This window comes from Megalopta genalis, unplaced genomic scaffold, assembly GCF_051020955.1.
Source record: "Megalopta genalis isolate 19385.01 unplaced genomic scaffold, iyMegGena1_principal scaffold0893, whole genome shotgun sequence".
Classification (NCBI taxonomy): Eukaryota; Metazoa; Arthropoda; class Insecta; order Hymenoptera; family Halictidae; genus Megalopta; species Megalopta genalis.
The window spans coordinates 14739-34076 of NW_027476962.1; positions in this window are offsets into that span (position 1 = coordinate 14739).

Here is a 19338-nt window from a genome sequence, read left to right on the forward strand (position 1 = left end):
TAGCTTGAAATCAATGCGGAGTGGAAGGTTTAGCTACAAATGCATGTGAAACAAATGATTTTGCTTCAAATCAATGCGAAGTAGAAGGTTTAACTTCAAATGCATGCGAAACAGATGAGTTAGCTTCAAATCAAGCCGGAGTGTAAGGTTTAGCTTCAAATGCATGCGAAACACATGATTTAGCTTCAAATCAATGCGGAGTAGAAGGTTTAGCTTCAAATGCATTCGAAACACATGAGTTAGCTTCAAATCAATGCGGAATATATGGTTTAGCTTCAAATGCATGCGAAACACATGATTTAGCTTCAAATCAATGCGAAGTAGAAGGTTTTGCTTCAAATCCATGCGAAACACGACTTAGCTTGAAATCAATGTGGAGTAGAAGGTTTAGCTTCAAATGCATGCGAAACACATGATTTATCTTCAAATCAATGCCGAATAGAATGTTTAGCTTCAAATGCATGCGTAACAAATCATTTTGCTTCAAATCAATGCGAAGTAGAAGGTTTTGCTTCAAAACCATGCGAAACACATGACTTAACTTGAAATCAATGTGGAGTGGAAGGTTTAGCTTCAAATGCATGCGAAACACATGATTTAGCTTCAAATCAATGCCGAATAGAAGGTTTAGCTTCAAATGCATGCGTAATAATTGATTTTGCTTCAAATCAATGCGAAGTAGAAGGTTTTGCTTCAAATCCATGCGAAACACATGACTTAGCTTGAAATCAATGCGGAGTGGAAGGTTTAGCTACAAATGCATATGAAACAAATGATTTTGCTTCAAATCAATGCGAAGTAGAAGGTTTAACTTCAAATGCATGCGAAACACATGAGTTAGCTTCAAATCAATGCGGAATAGAAGGTTTAGCTTCAAATGCATGCGAAACACATGATTTAGCTTCAAATCAATGCGGAGTAGAAGGTTTAGCTTCAAATGCATTCGAAACACATGAGTTAGCTTCAAATCAATGCGGAATATATGGTTTAGCTTCAAATGCATGCGAAACACATGATTTAGCTTCAAATCAATGCCGAATAGAATGTTTAGCTTCAAATGCATGCGTAACAGATCATTTTGCTTCAAATCAATGCGGAGTGTAAGGTTTAGCTTCAAATGCATGCGAAACACATGATTTAGCTTCAAATCAATGCGGAGTAGAAGGTTTAACTTCAAATGCATGCGAAACACATGAGATAGCATCAAATCAATGCGGAATATAAGGATTAGCTTCAAATGCATGCGAAACACATGATTTAGCTTCAAATCAATGCGGAGTAGAAGGTTTATCTTCAAATGCATGCGAAACACTTGATTTAGCTTCAAATCAATGCGGAACAGAAGGTTTAGCTTCAAATGCATGCGAAACACATGATTTAGCTTCATATCAATGAGGAGTAGAAGGTTTAACATCAAATGCATACGAAACACATGATTTAGCTTCAAATCAATGCCGAATAGAAGGTTTAGCTTCAAATGCATGCGTAACAAATGATTTTGCTTCAAATCAATGCGAAGTAGAAGGTTTTGCTTCAAATCCATGCGAAACACATGACTTAGCTTGAAATCAATGCGGAGTGGAAGGTTTAGCTACAAATGCATGTGAAACAAATGATTTTGCTTCAAATCAATGCGAAGTAGAAGGTTTAACTTCAAATGCATGCGAAACAGATGAGTTAGCTTCAAATCAAGGCGGAATAGAATGTTTAGCTTCAAATGCATGCGAAACACATGATTTAGCTTCAAATCAATGCGGAGTAGAAGGTTTAGCTTCAAATGCATTCGAAACACATGAGTTAGCTTCAAATCAATGCGGAATATATGGTTTAGCTTCAAATGCATGCGAAACACATGATTTAGCTTCAAATCAATGCGAAGTAGAAGGTTTTGCTTCAAATCCATGCGAAACACGACTTAGCTAGAAATCAATGTGGAGTAGAAGGTTTAGCTTCAAATGCATGCGAAACACATGATTTATCTTCAAATCAATGCCGAATAGAATGTTTAGCTTCAAATGCATGCGTAACAAATCATTTTGCTTCAAATCAATGCGAAGTAGAAGGTTTTGCTTCAAAACCATGCGAAACACATGACTTAACTTGAAATCAATGTGGAGTGGAAGGTTTAGCTTCGAATGCATGCGAAACACATGATTTAGCTTCAAATCAATGCGGAGTGGAAGGTTTAGATTTAAATGCATGCGTAACAAATGATTTTGCTTCAAATCAATGCGGAGTGTAAGGTTTAGCTTCGAATGCATGCGAAACACATGGTTTAGCTTCAAATCAATGCGGAGTGGAAGGTTTAGATTTAAATGCATGCGTAACAAATGATTTTGCTTCAAATCAATGCGGAGTGTAAGGTTAATCTTCAAATGCATGCGAAACACATGATTTAGCTTCAAATCAATGCGAAGTAGAATGTTTTGCTTCAAATCCATGCGAAACACATGACTTAGCTTGAAATCAATGTGGAGTAGAAGGTTTAGCTTCAAATGCATGCGAAACACTTGAGTTAGCTTCCAATCAATGCGGAATAGAAGGTTTAGCTTCAAATGCATGCGAAACACATGATTTAGCTTCAAATCAATGCGGAGTAGAAGGTTTAGCTTCAAATGCATGCGAAACACATGATTTAGCTTCAAATCAATGCGGAATAGTAGGTTTCGCTTCAAATGCATGCGAAACACATGATTTAGCTTCAAATCAATGCGGAGTAGAAGGTTTAACTTCAAATGCAAGCGAAACACATGAGTTAGCTTCCAATCAATGCGGAATAGAAGGTTTAGCTTCAAATGCATGCGAAACACATGATTTAGCTTCTAATCAATGCGGAGTAGAAGGTTTAGCTTCAAATGCATTCGAAACACATGAGTTAGCTTCAAATCAATGAGGAGTAGAAGGTTTAGCATCAAATGCATACGAAACACATGAGTTAGCTTCCAATCAATGCGAAGTAGAAGGTTTTGCTTCAAATCCATGCGAAACACATGACTTAGCTTGAAATCAATGCGGAGTGGAAGGTTTAGCTACAAATGCATGTGAAACAAATGATTTTGCTTCAAATCAATGCGGAGTAGACTGTTTAACTTCAAATGCATGCGAAACACATGAGTTAGCTTCAAATCAATGCGGAATAGAAGGTTTAGATTCAAATGCATGCGAAACACATGATTTAGCTTCAAATCAATGCGGAGTAGATGGTTTAGCTTCAAATGCATTCGAAACACATGAGTTAGCTTCAAATCAATGCGGAATATGTGGTTTAGCTTCAAATGCATGCGAAACACATGATTTAGCTTCAAATCAATGCGAAGTAGAAGGTTTTGCTTCAAATCCATGCGAAACACGACTTAGCTTGAAATCAATGTGGAGTAGAAGGTTTAGCTTCAAATGCATGCGAAACACATGATTTATCTTCAAATCAATGCCGAATAGAATGTTTAGCTTCAAATGCATGCGTAACAAATCATTTTGCTTCAAATCAATTCGAAGTAGAAGGTTTTGCTTCAAATCCATGCGAAACACATGACTTAGCTTGAAATCAATGTGAAGTGGAAGGTTTAGCTTCGAATGCATGCGAAACACATGATTTAGCTTCAAATCAATGCGGAGTGGAAGGTTTAGATTTAAATGCATGCGTAACAAATGATTTTGCTTCAAATCAATGCGGAGTGTAAGGTTTAGCTTCGAATGCATGCGAAACACATGAGTTAGCTTCAAATCAATGCGGAGTGGAAGGTTTAGATTTAAATGCATGCGTAACAAATGATTTTGCTTCAAATCAATGCGGAGTGTAAGGTTAAGCTTCAACAGCATGCGAAACAAACGAGATCGCATCAAATCCATGCGAAACACTTGACTTGGCTTCAAATCAATGCGGAGTAGAACGATTAACTTCAAATGCATGCGAAACACATGATTTAGCTTCAAATCAATGCGGAGTAGGAGGTTTAGCTTCAAATGCATGCGAAACACTTGATTTAGCTTCAAATCAATGCGGAGTAGAAGGTTTAGCTTCAAATGCATGCGAAACACATGATTTAGCTTCAAATCAATGCGGAGTAGAAGGTTTAACTTCAAATGCAAGCGAAACACATGAGTTAGCTTCCAATCAATGCGGAATAGAAGGTTTAGCTTCAAATGCATGCGAAACACATGATTTAGCTTCTAATCAATGCGGAGTAGAAGGTTTAGCTTCAAATGCATTCGAAACACATGAGTTAGCTTCAAATCAATGAGGAGTAGAAGGTTTAGCATCAAATGCATACGAAACACATGAGTTAGCTTCCAATCAATGCGAAGTAGAAGGTTTTGCTTCAAATCCATGCGAAACACATGACTTAGCTTGAAATCAATGCGGAGTGGAAGGTTTAGCTACAAATGCATGTGAAACAAATGATTTTGCTTCAAATCAATGCGGAGTAGACTGTTTAACTTCAAATGCATGCGAAACACATGAGTTAGCTTCAAATCAATGCGGAATAGAAGGTTTAGATTCAAATGCATGCGAAACACATGATTTAGCTTCAAATCAATGCGGAGTAGATGGTTTAGCTTCAAATGCATTCGAAACACATGAGTTAGCTTCAAATCAATGCGGAATATGTGGTTTAGCTTCAAATGCATGCGAAACACATGATTTAGCTTCAAATCAATGCGAAGTAGAAGGTTTTGCTTCAAATCCATGCGAAACACGACTTAGCTTGAAATCAATGTGGAGTAGAAGGTTTAGCTTCAAATGCATGCGAAACACATGATTTATCTTCAAATCAATGCCGAATAGAATGTTTAGCTTCAAATGCATGCGTAACAAATCATTTTGCTTCAAATCAATTCGAAGTAGAAGGTTTTGCTTCAAATCCATGCGAAACACATGACTTAGCTTGAAATCAATGTGAAGTGGAAGGTTTAGCTTCGAATGCATGCGAAACACATGATTTAGCTTCAAATCAATGCGGAGTGGAAGGTTTAGATTTAAATGCATGCGTAACAAATGATTTTGCTTCAAATCAATGCGGAGTGTAAGGTTTAGCTTCGAATGCATGCGAAACACATGAGTTAGCTTCAAATCAATGCGGAGTGGAAGGTTTAGATTTAAATGCATGCGTAACAAATGATTTTGCTTCAAATCAATGCGGAGTGTAAGGTTAAGCTTCAACAGCATGCGAAACAAACGAGATCGCATCAAATCCATGCGAAACACTTGACTTGGCTTCAAATCAATGCGGAGTAGAACGATTAACTTCAAATGCATGCGAAACACATGATTTAGCTTCAAATCAATGCGGAGTAGGAGGTTTAGCTTCAAATGCATGCGAAACACTTGATTTAGCTTCAAATCAATGCGGAGTAGAAGGTTTAGCTTCAAATGCATGCGAAACACATGATTTAGCTTCATATCATAGAGGAGTAGAAGTTTTAGCTTCAAATGCATACGAAACACATGAGTTAGCTTCCAATCAATGCGAAGTAGAAGGTTTTCGCTTTAAATCCATGCGAAACACATGACTTAGCTTGAAATCAATGCGGAGTAGAAGGTTTAGCTTCAAATGCATGCGAAACACATGATTTAGCTTCGTATCAATGAGGAGTAGAAGGTTTAGCTTCAAATGCATGCGAAACACATGAGTTGGCTTCAAATCAATGCGAAGTAGAAGGTTTTGCTTCAAATCCATGCGAAACACATGATTTAGCTTCAAATCAATGCGGAATAGAAGGTTTAGCTTCAAATGCATGCGAAACATATGATTTAGCTTCAAATCAATGCGGAGTAGAAGGTTTAGCTTCAAATGCATGCGTAACAAATGATTTTGCTTCAAATCAATGCGGAGTGTAAGGTTTAGCTTCGAATGCATGCGAAACACATGATATAGCTTCAAATCAATGCGGAGTAGAAGGTTTAGCTTCAAATGCATGCGAGACACATGATTTAGCTTCAGATCAATGCGGAGTAGAAGGTTTAGATTCAAATGCATGCGAAACACTTGATTTAGCTTCAAATCAATGCGGAACAGAAGGTTTAGCTTCAAATGCATGCGAAACACATGATTTTGCTACATAACAATGAGGAGTAGAAGGTTTAGCTTCAAATGCATACGAAACACATGAGTTAGCTTCCAATCAATGCGGAGTGCAAGGTTTAGATTCAAATGCATGCGTAACAAATGATTTTGCTTCAAATCAATGCCGAATAGAAGGTTTAGCTTCAAATGCATGCGTAACAAATGATGTTGCTTCAAATCAATGCGGAGTGTAAGGTTTAGCTTCGAATGCATTCGAAACACATGATTTAGCTTCAAATCAATGCGGAGTGGGAGGTTTAGCTTCAAATGCATGCGAAACACATGATTTAGCTTCAAATCAATGCCGAATAGAAGGTTTAGCTTCCAATGCTTGCGAAACACATGATTTAGCTTCAAATCAATGCCGAATAGAAGGTTTAGCTTCAAATGCATGCGTAACAAATGATTTTGCTTCAAATGAATGCGAAGTAAAAAGTTTTGCTTCATATCCATGCGAAGTAAAAAGTTTTGCTTCATATCCATGCGAAACACATGACGTAGCTTGAAATCAATGTGGAGTAGAAGGTTTAGCTTCAAATGCTTGCGAAACACATGATTTTGCTTCAAATCAATGCGGGGTGGAATCTTTAGCTTCAAATGCATGCGTAACAAATGATGTTGCGTCAAATCAATGCGGAGTGTAAGGTTTAGCTTCGAATGCATGCGAAACACATGATTTAGCTTCAAATCAATGCGGAGTGGAAGGTTTAGCTTCAAATGCAACCGAAACACATGATTTAGCTTCAAATCAATGCGGAGTAGCAGGTTTAGCTTCAAATGCATGCGAAACACTTGATTTAGCTTCAAATCAATGCGGAACAGAAGGATTAGCTTCAAATGCACGCGAAACACATGATTTAGCTTCATATCAATGAGGAGTAGAAGGTTTAGCTTCAAATGCATACGAAACACATGACTTAGCTTAAATCAATGCCGAATAGAAGGTTTAGCTTCAAATGCATGCGTAACAAGTGATGTTGCTTCAAATCAATGCGGAGTGTAAGTTTTAGCTTCGAATGCATGCGAAACACATGATTTAGCTTCAAATCAATGCCGAATAGAAGGTTTAGCTTCCAATGCTTGCGAAACACATGATTTAGCTTCAAATCAATGCGAAGTAGAAGGTTTTGCTTCAAATCCATGCGAAACACATGACTTAGCTTGACATCAATGTGGAGTAGAAGGTTTAGCTTCAAATGCATGCGAAACACATGATTTAGCTTCAAATCAATGCGGAGTAGAAGGTTTTGCTTCAAATCCATTCGAAACACATGACTTAGCTTGACATCAATGTGGAGTAGAAGGTTAAGCTTCAAATGCATGCGAAACACATGAGTTAGCTTCAAATCAATGCGGAATATAATGTTTAGCTTCAAATGCATGCGAAACACATGATTTAGCTTCAAATCAATGCAAAGTAGAAGGTTTAACGTCAAATGCATGCGAAACACTTGAGTTAGCTTCCAATCAATGCGGAATAGAAGGTTTAGCTTCAAATGCATGCGAAACACATGATTTAGCTTCAAATCAATGCGAAGTAGAAGGTTTTGCTTCAAATCCATGCGAAACACATGACTTAGCTTGACATCAATGTGGAGTAGAAGGTTTAGCTTCAAATGCATGCGAAACACATGATTTAGCTTCAAATCAATGCGGAGTAGAAGGTTTAACTTCAAATGCATGCGAAACACATGAGTTAGCATCAAAACAATGCGGAATATAAGGTTTAGCTTCAAATGCATGCGAAACACATGATTTAGCTTCAAATCAATGCGGAGTAGAAGGTTAAGCTTCAAATGCATGCGAAACACTTGATTTAGCTTCAAATCAATGCGGAACAGAAGGTTTAGCTTCAAATGCATGCGAAACACATGAGTTAGCTTCATATCAATGAGGAGTAGAAGGTTTAGCATCAAATGCATACGAAACACATGAGTTAGCTTCCAATGAATGCGAAGTAGAAAGTTTTTCTTCAAATCCATGCGAAACAAATGATTTAGCTTCAAATCAATGCGGAGTATAAGGTTTAGCTTCAAATGCGTGCGAAACACTTGATTTAGCTTCAAATCAATGCGGAACAGAAGGTTTAGCTTCAAATGCATGCGAAACACATGATTTAGCTTCATATCAATGAGGAGTAGAAGGTTTAACTTCAAATGCATGCGTAACAAATGATTTTGCTTCAAATCAATGCGAAGTAGAAGGTTTTGCTTCAAATCCATGCGAAACGCATGACTTAGCTTGAAATCAATGCGGAGTGGAAGATTTAGCTACAAATGCATGCGAAACACATGATTTTGCTTAAAATCAATGCTGAATAGATGGTTTAGCTTCAAATGTATGCGAACCACATGATTTAGCTTCAAATCAATGCGGAGTGGAAGGTTTAGCTTCAAATGCATGCGAAACACATGATTTAGCTTCAAATCAACGCGGAGTAGAAGGTTTAACATCAAATGCATGCGAAACACATGAGTTAGCGTCAAATACTTGAGATATAAATGATTTAGCTTCAACAGCATGCGAAACAAACGAGATCGCATCAAATCCATGCGAAACACTTGACTTGGCTTCAAATCAATGCGGAGTAGAACGATTAACTTCAAATGCATGCGAAACACATGATTTAGCTTCAAATCAATGCGGAGTAGGAGGTTTAGCTTCAAATGCATGCGAAACACTTGATTTAGCTTCAAATCAATGCGGAGTAGAAGGTTTAGCTTCAAATGCATGCGAAACACATGATTTAGCTTCATATCATAGAGGAGTAGAAGTTTTAGCTTCAAATGCATACGAAACACATGAGTTAGCTTCCAATCAATGCGAAGTAGAAGGTTTCGCTTTAAATCCATGCGAAACACATGACTTAGCTTCAAATCAATGCGGAGTAGAAGGTTTAGCTTCAAATGCATGCGAAACACATGATTTAGCTTCGTATCAATGAGGAGTAGAAGGTTTAGCTTCAAATGCATGCGAAACACATGAGTTGGCTTCAAATCAATGCGAAGTAGAAGGTTTTGCTTCAAATTCATGCGAAATACATGATTTAGCTTCAAATCAATGCGGAATAGAAGGTTTAGCTTCAAATGCATGCGAAACACATGATTTAGCTTCAAATCAATGCGGAGTAGAAGGTTTAGCTTCAAATGCATGCGTAACAAATGATTTTGCTTCAAATCAATGCGGAGTGTAAGGTTTAGCTTCGAATGCATGCGAAACACATGATATAGCTTCAAATCAATGCGGAGTAGAAGGTTTAGCTTCAAATGCATGCGAGACACATGATTTAGCTTCAGATCAATGCGGAGTAGAAGGTTTAGATTCAAATGCATGCGAAACACTTGATTTAGCTTCAAATCAATGCGGAACAGAAGGTTTAGCTTCAAATGCATGCGAAACACATGATTTTGCTACATAACAATGAGGAGTAGAAGGTTTAGCTTCAAATGCATACGAAACACATGAGTTAGCTTCCAATCAATGCGGAGTGCAAGGTTTAGATTCAAATGCATGCGTAACAAATGATTTTGCTTCAAATCAATGCCGAATAGAAGGTTTAGCTTCAAATGCATGCGTAACAAATGATGTTGCTTCAAATCAATGCGGAGTGTAAGGTTTAGCTTCGAATGCATTCGAAACACATGATTTAGCTTCAAATCAATGCGGAGTGGGAGGTTTAGCTTCAAATGCATGCGAAACACATGATTTAGCTTCAAATCAATGCCGAATAGAAGGTTTAGCTTCCAATGCTTGCGAAACACATGATTTAGCTTCAAATCAATGCCGAATAGAAGGTTTAGCTTCAAATGCATGCGTAACAAATGATTTTGCTTCAAATGAATGCGAAGTAAAAAGTTTTGCTTCATATCCATGCGAAGTAAAAAGTTTTGCTTCATATCCATGCGAAACACATGACGTAGCTTGAAATCAATGTGGAGTAGAAGGTTTAGCTTCAAATGCTTGCGAAACACATGATTTAGCTTCAAATCAATGCGGGGTGGAATCTTTAGCTTCAAATGCATGCGTAACAAATGATGTTGCGTCAAATCAATGCGGAGTGTAAGGTTTAGCTTCGAATGCATGCGAAACACATGATTTAGCTTCAAATCAATGCGGAGTGGAAGGTTTAGCTTCAAATGCAACCGAAACACATGATTTAGCTTCAAATCAATGCGGAGTAGAAGGTTTAGCTTCAAATGCATGCGAAACATTTGATTTAGCTTCAAATCAATGCGGAACAGAAGGTTTAGCTTCAAATGCATGCGAAACACATGATTTAGCTTCATATCAATGAGGAGTAGAAGGTTTAGCTTCAAATGCATACGAAACACATGACTTAGCTTAAATCAATGCCGAATAGAAGGTTTAGCTTCAAATGCATGCGTAACAAGTGATGTTGCTTCAAATCAATGCGGAGTGTAAGGTTTAGCTTCGAATGCATGCGAAACACATGATTTAGCTTCAAATCAATGCCGAATAGAAGGTTTAGCTTCCAATGCTTGCGAAACACATGATTTAGCTTCAAATCAATGCGAAGTAGAAGGTTTTGCTTCAAATCCATGCGAAACACATGACTTAGCTTGACATCAATGTGGAGTAGATGGTTTAGCTTCAAATGCATGCGAAACACATGATTTAGCTTCAAATCAATGCGGAGTAGAAGGTTTTGCTTCAAATCCATGCGAAACACATGACTTAGCTTGACATCAATGTGGAGTAGAAGGTTAAGATTCAAATGCATGCGAAACACATGATTTAGCTTCAAATCAATGCGGGGTGGAATCTTTAGCTTCAAATGCATGCGTAACAAATGATGTTGCGTCAAATCAATGCGGAGTGTAAGGTTTAGCTTCGAATGCATGCGAAACACATGATTTAGCTTCAAATCAATGCGGAGTGGAAGGTTTAGCTTCAAATGCAACCGAAACACATGATTTAGCTTCAAATCAATGCGGAGTAGAAGGTTTAGCTTCAAATGCATGCGAAACATTTGATTTAGCTTCAAATCAATGCGGAACAGAAGGTTTAGCTTCAAATGCATGCGAAACACATGATTTAGCTTCATATCAATGAGGAGTAGAAGGTTTAGCTTCAAATGCATACGAAACACATGACTTAGCTTAAATCAATGCCGAATAGAAGGTTTAGCTTCAAATGCATGCGTAACAAGTGATGTTGCTTCAAATCAATGCGGAGTGTAAGGTTTAGCTTCGAATGCATGCGAAACACATGATTTAGCTTCAAATCAATGCCGAATAGAAGGTTTAGCTTCCAATGCTTGCGAAACACATGATTTAGCTTCAAATCAATGCGAAGTAGAAGGTTTTGCTTCAAATCCATGCGAAACACATGACTTAGCTTGACATCAATGTGGAGTAGATGGTTTAGCTTCAAATGCATGCGAAACACATGATTTAGCTTCAAATCAATGCGGAGTAGAAGGTTTTGCTTCAAATCCATGCGAAACACATGACTTAGCTTGACATCAATGTGGAGTAGAAGGTTAAGATTCAAATGCATGCGAAACACATGAGTTAGCTTCAAATCAATGCGGAATATAATGTTTAGCTTCAAATGCATGCGAAACACATGATTTAGCTTCAAATCAATGCAAAGTAGAAGGTTTAACGTCAAATGCATGCGAAACACTTGAGTTAGCTTCCAATCAATGCGGAATAGAAGGTTTCGCTTCAAATCCATGCGAAACACATGATTTAGCTTCAAATCAATGCGAAGTAGAAGGTTTTGCTTCAAATCCATGCGAAACACATGACTTAGCTTCCAATGAATGCGAAGTAGAAAGTTTTTCTTCAAATCCATGCGAAACAAATGATTTAGCTTCAAATCAATGCGGAGTATAAGGTTTAGCTTCAAATGCGTGCGAAACACTTGATTTAGCTTCAAATCAATGCGGAACAGAAGGTTTAGCTTCAAATGCATGCGAAACACATGATTTAGCTTCATATCAATGAGGAGTAGAAGGTTTAGCTTCAAATGCATACGAAACACATGAGTTAGCTTCCAATCAATGCGAAGTAGAAGGTTTTGCTTCAAATCCATGCGAAACACATGACTTAGCTTGAAATCAATGCGGAGTGGAAGGTTTAGCTACAAATGCTCGCGAAACACATGATTTTGCTTTAAATCAATGCTGAATAGATGGTTTAGCTTCAAATGTATGCGAACCACATGATTTAGCTTCAAATCAATGCGGAGTGGAAGGTTTAGCTTCAAATGCATGCGAAACACATGATTTAGCTTCAAATCAACGCGGAGTAGAAGGTTTAACATCAAATGCATGCGAAACACATGAGTTAGCGTCAAATACTTGAGATATAAATGATTTAGCTTCAACTGCATGCGAATCAAACGAGATCGCATCAAATCCATGCGAAACAGTTGACTTGGCTTCAAATCAATGCGGAGTAGAACGATTAGCTTCAAATGCATGCGTAACAAATGATTATGCTTCAAATCAATGCGGAGTGTAAGGTTTAGCTTCGAATGCATACGAAACACATGATTTAGCTTCAAATCAATGCGGGGTGGTAGGTTTAGCCTCAAATGCATGCGAAACACATGATTTAGCTTCATATCAATGAGGAGTAGAAGGTTTAGCTTCAAATGCATACGAAACACATGAGTTAGCTTCCAATCAATGCGAAGTAGAAGGTTTCGCTTTAAATCCATGCGAAACACATGACTTAGATTGAAATCAATGTGGAGTAGAAGGTTTAGCTTCAAATGCATGCGAAACACATGATTTAGTTTCAAATCAATGCCGAATAGAAGGTTTAACTTCAAATGCATGCGAAACACATGATTTAGTTTCAAATCAATGCCGAATAGAAGGTTTAACTTCAAATGCATGCGTAACAAATGATTTTGCTTCAAATCAATGCGAAGTAGAAGGTTTTGCTTCAAATCCATGCGAAACACATGACTTAGCTTGAAATCAATGCGGTGTGGAAGGTTTAGCTACAAATGCATGCGAAACACATGATTTCGCTTCAAATCAATGCCGAATAGAAGGTTTAGCTTCAAATGTATGCGAAACACATGATTTAGCTTCAAATCAATGCGGAGTGGAAGGTTTAGCTTCAAATGCATGCGAAACACATGATTTAGCTTCAAATCAATGCGGAGTAGGAGGTTTAGCTTCAAATGCATGCGAAACACTTGATTTAGCTTCAAATCAATGCGGAGTGGAAAGTTTAGCTTCAAATGCATGCGAAACACATGATTTAGCTTCAAATCAACGCGGAGTAGAAGGTTTAACTTCAAATGCATGCGAAACACATGAGTTAGCTTCAAATACTTGAGATATAAATGATTTAGCTTCAACTGCATGCGAAACAAACGAGATCGCATCAAATCCATGCCAAACACTTGACTTGGCTTCAAATCAATGCGGAGTAGAATGTTTAGCTTCAAATGCATGTGAAACACATGATTTAGCTTCAAATCAATGCGGAGTAGAAGGTTTAGCTTCAAATGCATGCGAAACACATGAGTTGGCTTCAAATCAATGCGAAGTAGAAGGTATTGCTTCAAATCCATGCGAAACACATGACTTAGTTTGAAATCAATGTGGAGTATAAGGTTTAGCTTCAAATGCATGCGAAACACATGATTTAGCTTCAAATCAATGCCGAATAGAAGGTTTAGCTTCAAATGCATGCGTAACAAATGATTTTGCTTCAAATGAATGCGAAGTAGAAAGTTTTGCTTCATATCCATGCGAAACACATGACGTAGCTTGAAATCAATGTGGAGTAGAAGGTTTAGCTTCAAATGCTTGCGAAACACATGATTTAGCTTCAAATCAATGCGGGGTGGAATCTTTAGCTTCAAATGCATGCGTAACAAATGATGTTGCGTCAAATCAATGCGGAGTGTAAGGTTTAGCTTCGAATGCATGCGAAACACATGATTTAGCTTCAAATCAATGCGGAGTGGAAGGTTTAGCTTCAAATGCAACCGAAACACATGATTTAGCTTCAAATCAATGCGGAGTAGAAGGTTTAGCTACAAATGCATGCGAAACACTTGATTTAGCTTCAAATCAATGCGGAACAGAAGGATTAGCTTCAAATGCATGCGAAACACATGATTTAGCTTCATATCAATGAGGAGTAGAAGGTTTAGCTTCAAATGCATACGAAACACATGACTTAGCTTAAATCAATGCCGAATAGAAGGTTTAGCTTCAAATGCATGCGTAACAAGTGATGTTGCTTCAAATCAATGCGGAGTGTAAGGTTTAGCTTCGAATGCATGCGAAACACATGATTTACCTTCAAATCAACGCGGAGTAGAAGGTTTAGCTTCAAATGCACGCGAAACACATGATTTAGCTTAAATCAATGCCGAATAGAAGGTTTAGCTTCAAATGCATGCGAAACACATGATTTAGCTTCGTATCAATGAGGAGTAGAAGGTTTAGCTTCAAATGCATGCGAAACACATGAGTTGGCTTCAAATCAATGCGAAGTAGAAGGTTTTGCTTCAAATCCATGCGAAACACATGACTTAGTTTGAAATCAATGTGGAGTATAAGGTTTAGCTTCAAATGCATGCGAAACACATGATTTAGCTTCAAATCAATGCCGAATAGAAGGTTTAGCTTCAAATGCATGCGTAACAAATGATTTTGCTTCAAATGAATGCGAAGTAGAAAGTTTTGCTTCATATCCATGCGAAACACATGACGTAGCTTGAAATCAGTGTGGAGTAGAAGGTTTAGCTTCAAATGCTTGCGAAACACATGATTCAGCTTCAAATCAATGCGGAGTGGAATCTATAGCTTCAAATGCATGCGTAACAAATGATTTTGCTACAATTCAATGCGGAGGGAAAGGTTTTGCTTCGAATGCATGCGAAACACATGATTTAGCTTCAAATCAGTGCCGAATAGAAGATTTAGCTTCAAATGCATGTGTAACAAATGATTTTGCTTCAAATCAATGCGAAGTAGAAGGTTTTGCTTCAAATCCATGCGAAACACATGACTTAGCTTGAAATCAATGTGGAGTAGAAGGTTTAGCTTCAAATGCATGCGAAACACATGATTTAGCTTCAAATCAATGCCGAATGGAAGGTTTAGCTTCAAATGCATGCGTAACAAATGATTTTGCTTCAAATCAATGCGAAGTAGAAGGTTTTGCTTCAAATCCATGCGAAACACATGACTTAGCTTGAAATCAATGCGGAGTGGAAGGTTTAGCTACAAATGCATGCGAAGCACGTGATTTTGCTTCAAATCAATGCCGAATAGAAGGTTTAGCTTCAAATGCATGCGTAACAAATGATGTTGCTTCAAATCAATGCGGAGTGTAAGGTTTAGCTTCGAATGCATGCGAAACACATGATTTAGCTTCAAATCAATGCGGAGTGGAAGGTTTAGCTTCAAATGCATGCGTAACAAATGATTTTGCTTCAAATCAATAAGGAGTGTAAGATTTAGCTTCGAATGCATGCGAAACACATGATTTAGCTTCAAATCAATGCGGAGTGGAAGGTTTAGCTTCAAATACATGCGAAACACATGATTTAGCTTCAAATCAACGCGGAGTAGAAGGTTTAACTTCAAATTGCATGCGAAACACATGAGTTAGCGTCAAATACTTGAGATATAAATGATTTAGCTTCAACTGCATACGAAACAAACGAGATCGCCTCAAATCCATGTGAAACACTTGACTTGGCTTCAAATCAATGCGGCGTAGAATGTTTAGCTTCAAATGCATGCGAAACACATGAGTTAGCGTCAAATACTTGAGATATAAATGATTTAGCTTCAACTGCATGCGAAACAAACGAGATCGCATCATATCCATGCGAAACACTTGACTTGGCTTCAAATCAATGCGGAGTAGAATGTTTTGCTTCAAATGCATGTGAAACACATGATTTAGCTTCAAATCAATGCGGAGTAGAAGGTTTAGCTTCAAATGCATGCGAAACACTTGATTTAGCTTCAAATCAATGCGGAACAGAAGGTTTAGCTTCAAATGCATGCGAAACACATGATTTAACTTCGTATCAATGAGGAGTAGAAGGTTTAGCTTCAAATGCATGCGAAACACATGAGTTGGCTTCAAATCAATGCGAAGTAGAAGGTTTTGCTTCAAATCCATGCGAAACACGTGACATAGTTTGATATCAATGTGGAGTAGAAGGTTTAGCTTCAAATGCATGCGAAACACACGATTTAGCTTCAAATGCATGCGTAACAAATACTTTTGCTTCAAATCAATGCGGAGTAGAAGGTTTAGCTTCAAATGCATGCGAAACACATGACTTAGCTTGAAATCAATGTGGAGTAGAAGGTTTAGCTTCAAATGCATGCGAAACACATGATTTAGCTTAAATCAATGCCGAATAGAAGGTTTTGCTTTAAATCCATGCGAAACACATGACTTAGCTTGAAATCAATGTGGAGTAGAAGGTTTAGCTTCAAATGCATGCGAAACACATGATTATGTTTCAAATCAATGCCGAATAGAAGGTTTAACTTCAAATGCATGCGAAACACATGATTTAGTTTCAAATCAATGCCGAATAGAAGGTTTAACTTCAAATGCATGCGTAACAAATGATTTTGCTTCAAATCAATGCGAAGTAGAAGGTTTTGCTTCAAATCCATGCGAAACCCATGACTTAGCTTGAAATCAATGCGGAGTGGAAGATTTAGCTACAAATGCATGCGAAACACATGATTTTGCTTTAAATCAATGCTGAATAGATGGTTTAGCTTCAAATGTATGCGAACCACATGATTTAGCTTCAAATCAATGCGGAGTGGAAGGTTTAGCTTCAAATGCATGCGAAACACATGATTTAGCTTCAAATCAACGCGGAGTAGAAGGTTTAACATCAAATGCATGCGAAACACATGAGTTAGCGTCAAATACTTAAGATATAAATGATTTAGCTTCAACAGCATGCGAAACAAACGAGATCGCATCAAATCCATGCGAAACACTTGACTTGGCTTCAAATCAATGCGGAGTAGAACGATTAACTTCAAATGCATGCGAAACACATGATTTAGCTTCAAATCAATGCGGAGTAGGAGGTTTAGCTTCAAATGCATGCGAAACACTTGATTTAGCTTCAAATCAATGCGGAGTAGAAGGTTTAGCTTCAAATGCATGCGAAACACATGATTTAGCTTCATATCATAGAGGAGTAGAAGTTTTAGCTTCAAATGCATACGAAACACATGAGTTAGCTTCCAATCAATGCGAAGTAGAAGGTTTCGCTTTAAATCCATGCGAAACACATGACTTAGCTTGAAATCAATGCGGAGTAGAAGGTTTAGCTTCAAATGCATGCGAAACACATGATTTAGCTTCGTATCAATGAGGAGTAGAAGGTTTAGCTTCAAATGCATGCGAAACACATGAGTTGGCTTCAAATCAATGCGAAGTAGAAGGTTTTGCTTCAAATCCATGCGAAACACATGATTTAGCTTCAAATCAATGCGGAATAGAAGGTTTAGCTTCAAATGCATGCGAAACACATGATTTAGCTTCAAATCAATGCGGAGTAGAAGGTTTAGCTTCAAATGCATGCGTAACAAATGATTTTGCTTCAAATCAATGCGGAGTGTAAGGTTTAGCTTCGAATGCATGCGAAACACATGATATAGCTTCAAATCAATGCGGAGTAGAAGGTTTAGCTTCAAATGCATGCGAGACACATGATTTAGCTTCAGATCAATGCGGAGTAGAAGGTTTAGATTCAAATGCATGCGAAACACTTGATTTAGCTTCAAATCAATGCGGAACAGAAGGTTTAGCTTCAAATGCATGCGAAACACATGATTTTGCTACATAACAATGAGGAGTAGAAGGTTTAGCTTCAAATGCATGCGTAACAAATGATTTTGCTTCAAATGAATGCGAAGTAAAAAGTTTTGCTTCATATCCATGCGAAGTAAAAAGTTTTGCTTCATATCCATGCGAAACACATGACGTAGCTTGAAATCAATGCGGAGTGTAAGGTTTAGCTTCGAATGCATGCGAAACACATGATTTAGCTTCAAATCAATGCGGAGTGGAAGGTTTAGCTTCAAATGCAACCGAAACACATGATTTAGCTTCAAATCAATGCGGAGTAGAAGGTTTAGCTTCAAATGCATGCGAAACACTTGATTTAGCTTCAAATCAATGCGGAACAGAAGGATTAGCTTCAAATGCATGCGAAACACATGATTTAGCTTCATATCAATGAGGAGTAGAAGGTTTAGCTTCAAATGTATGCGAACCACATGATTTAGCTTCAAATCAATGCGGAGTGGAAGGTTTAGCTTCAAATGCATGCGAAACACATGATTTAGCTTCAAATCAACGCGGAGTAGAAGGTTTAACATCAAATGCATGCGAAACACATGAGTTAGCGTCAAATACTTAAGATATAAATGATTTAGCTTCAACAGCATGCGAAACAAACGAGATCGCATCAAATCCATGCGAAACACTTGACTTGGCTTCAAATCAATGCGGAGTAGAACGATTAACTTCAAATGCATGCGAAACACATGATTTAGCTTCAAATCAATGCGGAGTAGGAGGTTTAGCTTCAAATGCATGCGAAACACTTGATTTAGCTTCAAATCAATGCGGAGTAGAAGGTTTAGCTTCAAATGCATGCGAAACACATGATTTAACTTCATATCATAGAGGAGTAGAAGTTTTAGCTTCAAATGCATACGAAACACATGAGTTAGCTTCCAATCAATGCGAAGTAGAAGGTTTCGCTATAAATCCATGCGAAACACATGACTTAGCTTGAAATCAATGCGGAGTAGAAGGTTTAGCTTCAAATGCATTCGAAACACATGATTTAGCTTCGTATCAATGAGGAGTAGAAGGTTTAGCTTCAAATGCATGCGAAACACATGAGTTGGCTTCAAATCAATGCGAAGTAGAAGGTTTTGCTTCAAATCCATGCGAAACACATGATTTAGCTTCAAATCAATGCGGAATAGAAGGTTTAGCTTCAAATGCATGCGAAACACATGATTTAGCTTCAAATCAATGCGGAGTAGAAGGTTTAGCTTCAAATGCATGCGTAACAAATGATTTTGCTTCAAATCAATGCGGAGTGTAAGGTTTAGCTTCGAATGCATGCGAAACACATGATATAGCTTCAAATCAATGCGGAGTAGAAGGTTTAGCTTCAAATGCATGCGAGACACATGATTTAGCTTCAGATCAATGCGGAGTAGAAGGTTTAGATTCAAATGCATGCGAAACACTTGATT